The 16,569-nt window shown below is 43.3% G+C and overlaps 1 long non-coding RNA gene across 1 annotated transcript; it reads right to left on the reverse strand.

The window, feature by feature from the left end:
* Positions 1–8,203: 8,203 nt before the first annotated feature.
* Positions 8,204–12,756, reverse strand: LOC109301749. The gene is made up of 3 exons (XR_002098603.1): positions 12,746–12,756; positions 12,010–12,012; positions 8,204–8,363 (listed from the first exon to the last, which is right to left on the reverse strand). It is a non-coding gene; the product is annotated as an uncharacterized LOC109301749 (long non-coding RNA).
* Positions 12,757–16,569: the final 3,813 nt, after the last annotated feature.

A 16,569-nucleotide genomic window follows, 5' to 3' on the forward strand; every position in this document is an offset into this window, starting at 1 on the left:
CCTCTCCAGGTTCTCCACGTCCCTCTTGAAGAGCGGCGCCCAGAACTGGACACAGTACTCCAGCTGCGGCCTGACCAGCGCCACATAGAGGGGGAGCAAGACCTCTCTGGACCTGTTAGTGATGCCCCTGTTGATGCATGACAGGGTGCGGTTGGCTCTGCCCATTGCTTTGTCGCATTGGCGACTCATATTCATCCTGGAGTCAATCCTGACTCCAAGATCCCTCTCTGCCTCTGTGCTGCTGAGAGGGTCAGCCCCTAAGCTATAACCATAATGCTAGTTGCCTCTCCCCAGGTGCAGCACCCTGCACTTGTCCTTGTTGAATCGCATCCTGCTCAGATCTGCCCACTTCTCTAACCTATGAGATAGAGCTTCATAACCAGGCAGCAGTTCTCAAGAGACTGGATACAAGCATGCCTGCTTAAAGTCTGGAGCTATTCTACCTATTGGGTGTATCTATACATGAAACTAATATGATGCAATAAACTCCGGAGAAATTCAAGCCGGAGTGAACTGCTCCTGGGCGCAGCATCTACAAGCAACTAGGACAGCAGCAATTTGAACCAGGGTAGAGCAAGCCCCTCGCTGGCTGGGCTGACTGGGTGCAATTTACACCCCCAGTCAGCATTTACACGTGTTTCAGTGCACTAAATGGCCCTGTCGTAAGATAATACTGTTGGGAACAGTATTATCTTACGACAGAGTTAATTAGCTTACTGCATACTGGCATATGTGTAGATGGTGGTGCTTTACTCCAGAGCTAATTAGTCAAGTCTGCAGTAAAGTGCATGTGTAGATGCATCCATTAACACCAAACTGTGAGTGGGATTTTGAGAACAGAGAAAGAATAAGTGATGTGGTAAAGGTGTATTTGCCTACTGGGTGTTCACATCTGTGGTTATGGTATTGTGTTAATATACTACTGCCAAAATTACTGTGGAGGAGTGTCTTTTTTACTGTTCATATGGGACAGAAACAGTAATATGGTGCTGTGTTTGACAAAGCTGATGATATGTCACTTCACCTAGAATGAAGATTTCCTTGTATCATATGAAGACTTATTGGTGTGGTTGAGGGAGCACTGTGTATTGAGGGTGCCCAAGGCAAGCGTTCTGTGGTTTCAGGAAGTCTGGACTGGACTTGGGTTACTTTTAGGAGGTGTTATATTGCTGTGGCAATACCAACATGAGATCAGCTTGAACTCGTTGATGGGTCAAATTCTGTTCTCAGTTCCTCCTTTATACACCACTGAAATCACCCATCTCTATTATTAAGATTGGTGTGGACATGCTGAAGCAAATGAGAAGAGGATTTGATACGACGAATATAAAATACCTGGATCCAATTCTATGCTCTGTCATTAAGGCCACCTCTGCACAACAGACTTCTTCTGAGTGACCATACCAGTCAGCCAAATGAGTACCTTCCAGATGACCCTGCCTACAGCACCCCAAGGCCATAAATAGGTATTACATTTGTGCCAGGAGAAAATTCTTTCTCCTACACAAAATGAGAGCATACAGCCATTCAAAGGATTTAATGCAGGAGAGAAGCGGCTCTTCTGCTAGAAAGTTAGATAGCAAGATCTCCCTCTTCCCCATTTAACTTGAATGGCTGTGAACTTCTCTTGAGAGAGAAAGGGAGGGAGAGCACTGACGCCCTGATAGCCTGCCTAGGGGCAAACAAGCTGTCAGGGAGCCCGGTGGGGACCCTGCCTTTGAAAATTCATAGATTTCATAGACATTAGGGCTGAAAGGGACCTTGGAAGATCATTGAATCCAGCCCCCTCCCCCAAGGGCAGGAAGTCAGCTAGGGTCAAAGGATCCCAGCAAGATAAGTGTCCAAATGCTTCCTAAAGGAGTCTAGAGTAGGTGCTTGCACCACCTCTGGAGGGAGTCTATTCCAGGCCTTGGGGACTTTGACAGTAAGAAAGTTTTTCCTTATGTCCAGCCTAAAACAGTTTTGGAGGAGTTTGTGACCATTGGACCTCGTCATCCGTTGGGGCGCTCTGGTGAACAGACATTCCCCAAGATCCTGATATACTTATAGGCTGCCACCAGGTCACCCCTGAGCCTGCGCTTTTCCAGGCTGAAGAGTTCCATGGCTATCAGCCTCTCTTCATAAGGCCTGTTCTCTTGTCCTCTGATCATGCACGTGGCTCCTCTGGACTCTCTCAAGCTTTTCTACATCCCTCTCGAATTGTGGAGCCCAGAACTGGATGCAGTACTCCAGCTGCGACAACACCAAGGCCGAATACAGTGGGAGGATGACATCTTGGGATTTACTTGAGAAGCATCTATGGATGCAAGCCAGAGTTTGGTTTGCTTTACCAGCTGCAACATCACATTGGTGGCTTTTGTTCATCTTGTGGTCAGTTATGAACCCCAAGTCTCTTTCAGCCAAGGTGCTAGCAAGCATAGCACTGCTGAGCCAATAAGCATGCTGTGGCGGTTTTTTCCCAAGGTGGAGTACATTACATTTGTCAGTATTGAATGTCATCAGGTTTGTATCTGCCCACTTTTTGAACCTATCCAAGTCAGCCTGGATCACCAGCCTATCCTCAGGTGTAGATGCTATGCCCCAAAGTTTAGTGTCATCAGCAAACTTGGCCAGTGCACTTCTGACACCAGCATCCACATTATGGATACAGACATTAAAGAGAACAGGTCCAAGGATGGAGCCTTGGGGGAAACCACTGGTCATGGAGTGCTATGATGGTTCACTTCCATTGACCACCACTCTCTGGGTATGGCCTCAGAGGTACAGACCAGTGCAGAGTACTTCTCCTTTGTGGTGATTCCTATCTTCTATCCCAAATTCCACTGCCCCCCCCCCTTCCAAATATCTGCTTGGTAGGAGGAGGGCATTCTGCTGTGGGAGTCCTCCCAGACCCCCAGGAGGATTGCTTTTGGGAAGAACGGCTCTCAGTCACCCACCCACTTCCCACACTCCTCTAGGTTGGCAGGCAGCAGCTGGCAGCTGCTCCACGATGACAACTTTCCTGAGGCTTCTGCCTCAGGAGAATGTGCCCCGTTCCCCCCACCCCACACACACGCTCCTCCAGGTTGGCCAGGAGCAGTGTGCGGGGCAGCAGACACCTGCTCCAGAGCAGCAAATCTCCTGGAGTCTTGCAACTTAGGGAGAATTTGGCCTGGAGAAGTGCACAGAGTGGGACTATTTTCCCACAGTGGGAACCAGGTAGGGGAGAGGGCAGGCTATAAATGAATGGGCTCCTCTAAGTGCTGGGGTAGTCCAGGGAACAGCCCTCTAGTCCCCCCTGGCTGGAGAGCTCACCTGTGTGACTGCAGCTCCCAGGCTTTTTTCTCATGGTAGGAATTTCAGAGACAGGTAAGCCATCAGTGCACCAGCCTGTGACACTCATTGGCCCATGGAAGTTCAAAGCCAGGTGCATCCCTTTAGTTTTCAGGCATGGGCTAAAGGATGAACACTGATGAGGGAATGCATGCCACCTCTGCCTGGCTGACTTCTGAATGGGCAAGGCTGGGGCAAAACCCCCTCTCTTTCCTCAAAACACACTAATGCCTGGAACCAGAGCCTGCTGAATAGACTGACTGCTGTAGCAGATCAGTGGTCACCTGCGCTGAAGAACAGGATACCAGAATGCCTAATACCGAGTGTACTTGGATGAAAATGAGAAACCACAACATACTGCCTCAGTGGCAAGTGGAACAAAATGTGCATCTGAAATTCATGATGCTAATGTAAAATAATGTCAGTGGCATGTTCTGCCTCTGAGGGCTTTTTTCATGAACAAGCAATAAAGGATAAAAGTAGTTCGAAGCCTACTAAAATATGAGATGCTTAGAGTGTATGTGCAATACAATATATTAGTTTTGTATTGATTTCACTCACTTTGCTCCAATTACTGTTCCACTTAAATACCAATGTACTGAAAGAATTAACATTTATAATACATTTTCAAGGGGTGAGTGTATACTGCTGTATGAGGTACTAGTTAATAGAAAACTGTCAATAGAAGAGGTGGCCAAGCATATCACTATGAAAAGGCTGTTTCTCTTTGTTTCACAGGCGACTGCCTACTGATTAGTGTCATGTTTCATTCACTATTTCATTTCTTGCTTGCCAGCAATTGTTTCACTGGTGATGGACATAGACTAGGGAACTAGAGCTGCTTTGTTAGCTTAAGACTGGTGTCCTCTATTGCATATCACTTTTAATATACTGAATTCAGAAAACTAGCCATTTGCCATTTCACTTCCTTGCGCTCCTGTGTCATCTAAAAGAAACATTGTCTGACCTGCCGCTGCTCTTCATATGTTTATGGGGATATACAGAGACTTTTTGTCCCTAGAAAATGCCACTATTACCTTCCATCCTTGATGATGCAAGAACACACCAGTTTTCGCAAACAATTGTCCCTGTGTTACTATAGTTATACTGAGGAAACTATAGTTCATAATTTTCCAGAAAGAAATATTATTACAGAGCAACAGCAGCTAACTGTATAAACCTATGATGATACGCTAAAGTCTCACTGAGCAGGGGCAGGGTTGAGTCCTAAGTGTGTTGAAAATTACTGGAATACATAACGTAGAAACTTGGCATATTTTTCATCCCTCTCCCCACCAACTACAGTGCCCATCCTTAAGAACTTCCCAATTGCCATGAGTAACATAGCAGTTAACTAAGTAACTTTACCGCTATACTTGTATTTTTCAAGGAATTTTCTATAGTACTGTACAGGGAATAGTACCGATTGATCTTTTTTATGTCAGCTAAAATTGTATGTTTTTAACAATGACTACTGTTGCTGAAAAAGTGTTTAGGGAAAAGGGAAGGAAATTTAAAAGAAATGCTATCAGCTATAGTGGATGGACTGAGATCCAGGAATATTCTGGGACACAGAGTCTGAGTAATGGAGAACTGCTGAAACTTTAACCAAGTGACACTGGCTTCAGTCAATTTACAGAAAAATTGAATAAAGAGATTAAGCCTTTTGTTAAGAATCAGAAGAAGTCCTTGAATTTTGCTTTTCTTGTTAACAATTTTACAAAAATATATGCATTTTATTCTGTTAAGTGTCAACAGTCCATGTTTTTTGAATTTCAGTGACCCCAAAATGCCTGGAGTATTCAACTGAAACTTCATACTAGACAAAATAATCACGGCATTTCAAAATAAGAGTAACTGTAAGCAAAGCACATTGCTAAATGCTAAGAAGGTATTGTTCTTCCACTGTAGTGATTAATTTGTGGCACTGATTATTGAGAATGAATTATAGGTCAGTATATTACGATACTCCTGAAGTGTGGCGCTGACCACGTCACCTCCTTCTTGTGCTGAGGTTAAAGAAACAGAGGAGCTCTATCTCTACTGCCTTGATGGGCCTTAATGGCCTGTAATCAGGACACATTTGCTTTTATACTACAGTACTCGGCTAGAACCTGACCGAGAATTTTTATCTTGAAACATGGAAATCTGCTTTATCTCAGTCATTTCTGGAGCCCCAGGTGTAGTTCTTCAAATTTTGGTCCCTCTTTTATGTCTGATAGCAGACCAATTTCTTCAAAGAATGGCTGCCCCATATATTTTTCCGATCTAATTTTGTTCAGGTTTATAGTTTAAATTGTATAAACACTCTTATGGCATCTGACAAGAGAAATAGTATTGAAAGGAATATTGCCATTTTAATTAATTTAAATGGAGCGGCCACTCTGAAGGACTGGTTCTTTACTAATCCTTTGGCATTACTGCAAATTACAATAATTAATTCCTTGTGTAGCTGTCTGGTATTATTTAGTCCTATATGTTGACTGTCACAACATGACAGGACCCAGGTTTCATGCCTTTGGCACAAGAAATCCACCTGAGGGCGGTGAGGAAAAATGCCCATCACACCTGTTTCTTCAGGGACAGCCCAGAAAGGAAACAAGGCTTACATAGCATTTGGGAAGTACTCTGCCCAATCCTTCACGTGGGCAGCATCTCTTATGCAAGTCCTTCCAGGAAGCTTTGAGCTGCTCACCCCTTTTGGAATTTGGGGGGGAAGCTAAGGGTGGAAAGACTTTCGTATGGCATTATTTCCTACCCAACTGCTCCGTGCTAGAAGATGCTCGTAAGATCCAAATCTGTAACAGAATAACTACTGTCCCAGATATATGAACATTTATCTTTCTTACGATTATACATTTTGTGGTTTAGTAAAGTACCTCTGTGTAATTGCGTTCACGTCAAGGTCGGTTTGGATTCTTGTTTATTTCGGGGCTTCTAGGTATCGTAATGGAGTTTAATACATTTTTTAGCCATTTGAAATAGAGATTATAGCGGGATCAAAGAACTAGTCAGCCTGGAAAATAACAATAGAAAACAAAGTGAAAGTTTGACTTTTATCAACTTTTCATTGAAAAAAAAATCAAATCATTTTAAAGGATATATGTTAAGTAACAATATGAAGGCCTGCTTTTGCCTTATTTTACTCAAGGATATTTATAACAGTACAGTTTTTTCACTATCTTTGATATTATCATTAGTGCTACAAGCACTTTACAGACACTAGAAATATATAAAATGTGAAACAACATTAAATGCATCTTACAACATTCAACTTGTGATTCCTTGTAAGTGCATTATTAAATACAACTATTGTTAAGATCTAACTGATATTTTTCAATAAAGATACCGTACATGGTTATCTTACAAAAACTATTTAAAGGTGGGTAAATTAAATGGAAAACTTGAGACACTGCACGGCAATGTGTGACATTAAAGTCAGCGCATAGCATGCAGAGGGCTTCAGTCTTCAGTCAAGCTCTCTAGATGCAGAAGCATTTCATATTGTTGAAAGGACCGAGCTAAATAACAGGAATAAAATAGGAGAATGCCACAACTTATTTACCAGATAGTGGTACAGAATATACTAATGTGGCAGACATAATCACTTGGCTAAGCATAGCAAATAGACTAGTAAATATAATATAAATAGAAAGTATAAATGTGATCTGTATTTATTGTCTTTGAAACTTAATTTAGCAATGACACTGCAGTCTGCACTTCAGTCAATGAGAAGAAGTCTGTGTTCATTGTCTGCTGGTCAGTGTACTTCAAGGTTGTCTGTAAAACTTTTCAGCCAGTGGCAATGCACTTAAGTCTCCATGTGTTTGGTTCTCAGAACTCAAATGGTCCAAACCTTCTTCTGATCAGGAATCATTGCAGATTGGTTATCAAATTTAGATATTAATCTATGAATGTTATAATCCTAAAATGTCATACAAAAGAAGATTTCAGATAGGTGGGAAGGGGAATCTAGAGGTTTTCCATCAGAACAATTTACCAGTGGAGTGTAGGCTTCCAGACTCCTTGGCATTGATACAGGCTAGTAGGCAGACCATGTCTGACCTGGGAGGCCGGGAAGGATCGAGCGCCTCAAAAACAGTTTGAAAAGGTCAAAATAAAATGCTGTTTCAACTTTTTCAAAGTGAAAATTTGGGATGTTCATCCTGTGGGTAACCATGAAATTTGGATTTTTCATTTGTTTGACATTTCAGAATTTCTATAAAATGAGAATTCAGTTTCTGATTAGTTCTACACCAGGCTTTCATGATTTCTCTACCAGTTGTATATATGTAAGATAGTGATGTGTTCTCCCGCTCCTGGAAGAGTTTTCTGTAGCCAGATTTTAAAGGTATTTAAATGCTGCATACTGTGCAAAGTCCCACAAGATTCCTATTAACATCTTTCAGTCCCTTTAGAAATCTGACTCTAAAAAAAACAAGTCACTTTTGAAAATAGTATTTAGTTAGACATTTAGACCTCAAATTCTGGAGTCTGTAAGTGATAGAGGAACAGTGGGAAAAAAACCCTGGCCATATAGAGTTCACTCTTCCTTTCAGTATCTATTCTCTGCCACTCCGTGATGCAGGATACCAAGCAAAATGGACCTATGGTCTCATCCAGCAAATGGCAGTTTTAATGTGTAATCCTTCCACCGTGGCACCGGTTGGCAGCAAAAAGGGGTGGGTTCACATTTCGGGGTACTTCATAAATTATACCTGTGGGTTGAGCCCGCACACAGAAAATCTGGGAACACTAAATTCCCCTTTTCTTGCAAGCAGTATAAACACAAACACTCACGTTATTACAGAGAATAAAACAAAAGAAAACATTAAATATAATTTTAAAACATTACTAACTACAGAGCAACGCCTATATAGAAGGCACCCTTTTGGGGAAGCTTCACCCATACTCGGGCAGGCTTGGATTTGGGGCTTCCCAATGGGTAGTTCTGGGGGCCTATACCCCCATACCTGCCCTTCAGCAATGGGCTGGAGAGGAGGGCCCGCACCAGAGAGTCCTGAGCTGCTTCTTGGGTTTAGTGCGCTGCACTGTGCTGCTTGAGAGCGTGGGTCCTTCTGCATTGCAAGGGGCCCCTCGTTACTCCTGGAGAAGTGGTAGAGTGCCGATCTGTGCTCCCATGGAGAGGCTGGGTGTGTATGTGGGGGATGACTACAGCTCCAGCCAGCCTGCACAGACCCCAAAACTTCTGGGCTGAAGTATATGGCCTGCTGAAATGAAACTGTGGGACAAACTCCAGAAGAAGCCAAGTTGATTAATGGCTGTAACTGACCCAACTGCAGAGCTTGACTGGAGCAAAGGACCATCAAAAGAAATAAAGAAAAGCCAGGCCTACCTAGGCTGGAGGTAGGTTGGGTCATACAGCTCCACCGGGAGCAAAAAAGTTGCAAACCTCAACCCCAGCCCAAAGCTGGCAGGATCAGAAACTCTTAGGTGTCAACCCTGTTTAAAACTGCCAGGCCTAAATCCTGACCCGCCAACCCAAGGAACCAATACTTTTTTCCCCAGTGTTAATCCCTTAACACCACAAAAAAGGGGAAGAAAAGGAGAGAGGAGCTCCTGGACACTGGGACAATTCTCCGTCTCTCCTCTACCCAAGTTTCCCTTTTTGCCATCTCCAAATTCCTTCTCCCTCAAAGGAGACTTCACTCTTCAGCCGCCCCTACCAGCTTCTCCCCCTCCCCAAACCAGCCCAGCTCGCCTTATACCCCCCTGCATGACATCACTCCGGCTTCTTCCAATCAGGAAACACCACAGTCCAATCTTTCTTCCAACCAATCAGCCTGGAGCATTTTCTGCTTCCTCAGGCTAACGAGTCCAATGGGTTTTACATCCTTCGCTCAGCTACAGGCCCCAGCTTGCCAAGTGCTGAGCACATGGCCAAAACAACAGGTGCCATCTTGCCCACATAAAAACACAATATACAACAACCAAAAACACACACTTTACCATACACCACCCCAAGTGTGCATGGGTGCTACATATGTGTGTAATTTGGAGGGGGTCCTGAGTTTCAATTCAACCAGTTTTACCCCTACTTTTTTCCCTTAGTTGCACTTCTTTTAGAGGCAGAATCCTGTGCAGACTATCTATGCTCCTAATCTTGATTTTTCATACCAAAAGGAAAAAATACACACAAGTTTTCTCACCTCCTATTGTCTTGAGACCTAGATTTTAGTGGTAGTCAAGCTCCCTGCAGCAATTTCCCTGTGGTCTGCTACTGATTTTATAGAATTTAGCTCAAGTAAATTTATGCTCAGCTATTAGAAAACCTCAGGATTCAGTCTTTCAGGGTTTGGGGGGACATGCCTTGGTCGAGGTCCTCCTATCAAACAGTGGACAGCATTTGTACTCAGACTAAGAAACAAACTTGAACCTTAATAAAGTAGTAATGGGAGTGTCATTTGCCAATCAATGGAAGTGATTCTGCCACTCTAATGGGAACTGGTGAGTGTCTGTGTTCAGTTTTGGGCCCCTCACTTCAAGGCAAGTATGGACAAATTAGAAAAAGTCCAGTGGAGAGCAACAAAATGATTAGGAAATAATTGTGAGGCAAGGCTGAAAGGACTAGTATTATTTAGTTTGGTGAAGAGAAGTCCGAGGAGGGATTTGGTAAGAGTCTTCAAATACCTGAAAGGTGGTGATAAAAAGGATGAAGATGGGACCATTTTTTGTGGCTGCAGGGGACAGCCACAGAAAACAGTTCCTTGGATTGGCGGGTCAGGATTTAGGCCTGGCAGTTTTAAACAGGGTTGAAACCTGAGGAGCAATGGTCCCAAATTGTAGCCTGGGAAATTTAGATTTCAGGTTTGAAAGAACTTTCTATCTCTCTGAGGGTGGAACATGTTACTTAAAGAGGTTCTGCAATTCTTGGATGTATTTAAAAGCAGGTTAGACAAACAGTTGACTGAGATGGTTTAGATGATCCTGGATGATCCTGCCATGAGCAGGGGGTTGAACTGGGTGACCTGCTGAGGTCCCTTCCATCCTATTTTTCCATGATTCTACATTATCAATAAAATATATAAGGCATGCCTGACTGTGGACAGGTGCGCTCTGCCTAAAAGTGATATGAAACAACCTCAGCCCTCATTCAAGACAACAGGAATTAACAAATGTGTAACACTTGAAATCAGGAATCAAGTCCAAAATTATTTTCAGTGTATTTTGCAAGTCGATTTGCACAGATGGACAATAAATAAACAAGTGCTTGTTAACAAAACAAAAACCAAGGCGATACGCCCTTTGGTGAACTGAATAAACTCCAGGATATTTTGAATAATAAATTCTGTGTTTGTAGTACATCTATGTTGGGTAGACATAAGATTTTTTTTTATTTTGTGTATTACTTGCCCTTAAAAATAATTTCATTTAAATGTTTAATCTAAATTAGCTGTCTTCAGCAGTGATTAAACTAGATACGGTTTGCTGTGTTTTTTTCAAACAGACCATGCATTTCCTAGCAGCTTATTTGGCCAATATTTGATTTACGATGATACAGTTCATATACAAGATGGCTTGTTGTTTTTAATGAACTGGATGTGTTGTATAATAGAAGTGCTAGGTTTGTGTTAAATTACAGCTTTGGGACTCATTATTGTGAGATGTTATCTACTTTGAACTAGCTTTTTTATCACAAAGGAAGAAATTGAATTTGCTTAAGATGGCAAATGCAGCAAATGGTTGGGAGCAGTTTATTTCAGGCGTCCTTTTGAGCTAACTTCCCATTTTTACCTGATCTAGTTCATATTCTGTTTGGGAGACTGAAACATGAAACATGCTCATGTGTGCCAGTTTCCATATTAAAAAAGCACCCCAAAAACCATGTAACTGCCTTATTACCCATTTCTACTGCAGTTTGGAGTGTTGTAGCCAAAAAAAGGGTATCACAAAAAACTCTTGCCTCTGAACTGTTTCTTCTGTAAACTCATGGAATTCCCTTCCTTCAGACACTTTGGTGCCAGATTTTCAAACAGTGAGAGCACCGAAGTATTCATACACTTCTGTATATATTGGCTGTTGGCAAGAAAATACGCTATACAGCTTTGGCATATGAGCAAACTGCACAATCATGCACAAAGTCCTAAGTGTTTGTATAAGGGTTGTGGTTCACTTTGGTTGGATTACTCGAAAAAACATGTGGCTTTTGTCAGTGGAGGCCTGAAATCTCAATTATTTGTGTGGTGTTTTAGGGCTTTTTTTTCCCCAAACATAATTAATGGGTTTTTATCATGATAGGTTTGAAATAAAGAGACAAATTAAATAATAGCATGTTTACCCAAATTACTTCTGCTACTCTGTGCACACAGCAGCTAAACCCCGCTCCATATTGATGGAAACGTGATGCTCATTGTAGAACATCTTCTGCATAATTGTCTTTAATGGAGAAGTTGTCTAATTCAAAGGTTAATTTAAGGAAACATGTGCATAAATCGATGTAACATACACTTTTCACTTGTTCCCTGTGAAGTGCCAGCTGAGCCAGTGTAGACTTTGGTAAACTTATTAGACTAACAGGAACAAAACCTTAAGTGATGAGTATGAGAGACCATGTGTGCTGAGATTCACTTAGACATTTTTATATGCACTCTTGTGGTGTTTAAGGGAGCATAAATTAATGCCCATGCCAAGGAGCTCTATTAAAAAGAAAGTGAACAGGCTTTGAATAAAAACTACTCTCTTTTCACTTTCGCATCATTTCTTGCCATATAAATTCTTCTAAGTGACTTGGAGAATGCTGCTGTCTCTAGACATGACAATCCAACAGGTTTCACAGTAAAGTCACTATCAGTCCAACATTTTCACAGCGAACTCACTGAAGATAGACACTTTGAACCTTCTTCAAAGTCTAGCTAAGTAAATAGGCATTGCATAGCAAAGCTCTCTGGATTGAAAAGGAATCAAATTCCCACAGTCTGGGAGTAGGTTTTAGAGACTTTCAGTAGCTACTATCAGAAGTCAGTGTGCTCCTTCTGCAATACCTTCCTACAGACTTTAGCCAGTGGATGATGTGAGAGGAAGCCTGAGAACTGTAGTTAGGAGCCAGGGCAGCTGGATAGAGGCCAAATGCAAGGGGCACGCAGCCAGGAATCACTGCCGCCTAGGCAAGGATCTACACATTAGGAAAAGAGGAACACCCACAACCAATCAAGAGCCTACTACTTAGACTAGACTAGCTGTAACAGAGTGGGCAGCCAGGAAACCACCTGACTGCTAGCAAATGGGTAGGCTGCTGAGCTAAGCCTTAGCTGAGCAAGCACGTGGTTCATCAGCCACTCACAAGAAAAAAACTTGTGAGTGGCTGCAGACTCACATGACTGGATGGGGCAGGGCTAGAGAGGCTCATGAAACCAGTGTCTGCAAGCAGGTGGTCAGTCTGGCCCTGGAAGCTGCAGGGGAAAGAGCCCCTGACCAGAAAGCTGCAGAGGAGGGCCTGGCTGGCAGCCAAGCTGCCTAGGGAAGAGCTAGCAAGATGCTGATGGTTTACAGGGGAATACAGCCCAGAGTAGGAGGGAGCTTGGATGTACAACCTAAGGCCTGGGGCTTAGGTTGAACCCAGTGGCTGTGTCCACGTGAGCATAGACATTTTGTTCCCTGGGGACAACTAGCAGCAGGACACCTTGTGCAGCTGCTACTTGTTTCCGGGCAATGCCTGTGCCCTACGCACTCTGGCATGCAGCAAGTTACCCTGAGTGGGGGTAGGGGAGGCTGAGGGTAGCACTGGGCTGGTCCCAGCAGCCTTACCTAGTGTCCTTGGGGTCTCCTGGGGCTGCAGCTGCAGTGATCCTGCTCTTTGAAGCCTGGCCAACAGCTGAAGCATGGCTGTGGCTGGCCCAGCTCTGGTTTTGTGCAGCACCTACTGCCCTTGTGTGCACCGCTCCACCTTTTTTCTCCACTTTTATTTATTTAGTTAGTTAGTTGACCCCTGAATATCCAGGGATCAATCCTTCTCCCCTCCCCGTGCTGCTCCCTTGCAGTGTGGAGAATGTGTGCTATGTGGCACCACAGGCATGTCTGCAGCACCATATACTGTACCACCACACTTATCTGGACACAGCCAATGTGGGGCTAATTTGTGCTGCAGCCAGGGGGCTTATCTTTTGGGTATAGTTTATAATGGTGGTTTGGGACTATTGGGGAAGTGGAGGTCCCAGCCATCCGTGAGGGGCATGCAACTGCCATGAGCCCAGTTGGGGTGGGGTTCAAATAGCAAGAGTAGCTGAGAAAGGGCCAGGGTGCCAGTGCCTAAGCAGGGCACAAACCAGGGTCAGGGACCCACAGCCTGAGAAGGGCAAACCAGCAGAGGTGAGAACCAGGGTCAGGGAGCCGTAGCGAAAGAGGGGCGAGATTGGTCCCAAAAGAGAAGAGACCAGGGGCCCAGCTACCCAGAAGGGTGAATTCTGGGGCTAGGGACCCAGAGTGACAGACACCAGGGCCAGATGCCCCGAGATTGTTGACTGACATGGCTGAAGCCGAGAGGGCCAGATCTGAACCAGTTGGCCAGGGCTGAAGGCTCGCAGCCAGAGAAAAGGGAGGCTGAAGCGGAGAAGGCTGAGGGCTGTGCAAGGGACAGAACGGTATCGAGTAAAACCTGTGAGGCATGGGCACAGCTGCAGGGAAGGTCGAAGACTGTGAATAAGGCAATCAGTGCCCTGGGGCACGTTTGGACAGACCATCTAGTGAAGGACTGAGCTTGGGCCAGTGGGGTTTGAGACAGGAGCTTCTAACGAAGGTAGGACGAGGACATACTTTAGGATTGTGGGGCAGTTTTCCTTTGAAAAATCAAGGTGTGGCAGGAAACTGTAAAGGGAGGGTATCTAGAGCTGGTGCAAGGTGGTAGCCTTTGGGCCACGAGGGGGCTTCATGACCACCCTTGAGGCCTGGTCCTGCTACAGATCACAACCAGAAAATCTATCAGAAATACTTTCGGTCATTTTTTACTGTGCCTAAAAGAAAGCCATCACAAAGCACTACCTTGCGTGTGTGTACACACAGAACAACATGTTTAGGATGCCCTTGTAATACAGAAGACCTACTGCTCTTCAAAATGTAAGCAAATATTTTTCTTTCAGTCATCCCAATAATCCCTTTTATATAGTTCATCTAAACCATCCGTTACACAGCCTGACAAATACTATAGGTAGATGATATATTAACTACTTTCTATCATGGATATCTTAATATTTAGGGTTCATTGTAACATTGAACCTAACGCTGAACACAGAGCAGTTGACATGCCTTTACTGAAATAACCTCTACCTTTTCCTACACCTTAGGTTTTGTTTTTGTTTTTTGGGGAGGGGGTGAGGGGGGTAAAGTTGTGTACCGTGTGTCGTTTGGGCTGGGTTTTATATCTGCTCTCGTCTTACCTCAGCTGTCATTACTCATCAAATACTCTATGTAGTATGACACAGATTTTTACTTGTTCTTTATTCTTCTTTAAGAAAGTTCCAATTTTTCCATGACCTTGGTTTTGTAGGTCTTGATTTACACACATTAGCAGCTTTATGCGTTCCCTTTATAGGTTATTTTGTTTTATTGCCAATAAAGCAGCTTTACTGATATAATTTACAATTTCTTTTTCCCTATTGTTTCTGGCATATGTTAATGTTTTCGATTCCAAATCATTGATACTAGTAATTAACTTGCTTCCATTATTTTTCTTTAATCGAGGATAAATGAGCTCACGCTATTTCCTTCAGGAGGGATGGATTAGATATGAGATACCACTTACTATGGGGAGAGTACTGTAGGTATGATTAATAGCATCATCACTGTAACATAATTTAGTTAGAAGGACCCACACAACTGATAAAGTGTCATGCACTTCTACTAAACTGCAATCCAAGTGAACTGTATTTCAGATTTTTATATCCTCATTTCTGCCTACTGTAAAGGTATTACTGTAAGATTCATACAGATTTCTTTATAGTCAAGCACTACGAGCAGTGAAAGTTAAATCATTTCTTATTGCATTAAGAACATTTTTTCTGCATAAAGATGGATAATTATGTTCCTGATAAAGTTAGAGTGATGTTGCAAGTGCCATGGTCCTGGAATTATGAGATGGGCAATAATTTTTGGGGGGAGATATCTTTTATTGGATGAATTGCATAGTTGGGATAAAGTTAAGCAAGCTTTTGAATGCAGAAAAAATCTGGCCTCTTGCATTTTTGATAAAGGAATAAATGAGTTCACCAAATCCACTTATAGCAGGCTGAAGTTATACCTACCAGAATTTTTTACCAGAATGAGAAGTTTAGTTTAGAATAAAGAGATCTCTCCTCAGAAGATCAAGAAAAAGGTTCTGTATGTGTATTAGGTATCTTGGCCATCTTTTGTGGGGATTTGGAGGGCTACAGACTGTAGAAAATCCAGTAGAAAATCCCTTTGTGTTCGAACAGACCTAACTAGGGTTAGGTCAATCTAAATACCCATTTGTGCAGACATTCATCTGGGTAGGAGAACTAACTTAGATCAGGAACATAAACCTGATCCAGTGAAAATTTGAATATGTTCAGAGCACAACCCTTGGGCTGGGAAAGCCCCACTGCTCACCTGGGCTCCAGGGGTGTACTCTACCCCCAGTCCTGACTGAGCTATTTTTTGCCCCTCAACTCCCCACACTTGAATGGACAATCCTCCCTCCTTCACGGGCACACTAGCCCCCTAATCCTGCCAGTCCCCCTGTAGTAGGGTGGCCATCATAGAGGACAGTCTGGTTGTCCTCTGTCCTTTATTGATACAAAACTGGGCACCTTTATATCTCTTCAAGAGAAAAATAGAGGACATAAAGGTGTCGGGTTTTGTATCAATAGAGGACAGAGAACAGAATAGCAGAAAACTGGACTTTATGATGGCCACCAGGGCCTGTAGTTCCACTAGCACCCTCCCCATAACTCCAGAATTTCATCCCTTTGATTCAAGTTTTTTTTTTTACTGTGTTAGGCAGTGAGATTTTAACCCTTTCCAGATTTTACTTTACCTTGTTACACACTCTTTAGGCACTAAAAGAATTCAAAATCACCATTATTATCTTGAGAAGCAAATCCATTGGACAGGATTCTGGACTGTCACTCAAGAGATCCAAGAACTCCAGTATCCAGTGATCTGCTGTGGGGCATTCACTTTTCTTTTTGATTGCTTATCTACTTAGGAAGTGAACTTTTCAGGACAGAGCCGTTCCGCACAGTGCTTAGCAGCATGAGACCCCCCTCAGAGGGTGACCAGGCTAGC

This window comes from Gavialis gangeticus, unplaced genomic scaffold (assembly GCF_001723915.1).
Source record: "Gavialis gangeticus isolate Ggan-Ray unplaced genomic scaffold, GavGan_comp1, whole genome shotgun sequence".
NCBI classification, from domain to species: Eukaryota; Metazoa; Chordata; order Crocodylia; family Gavialidae; genus Gavialis; species Gavialis gangeticus.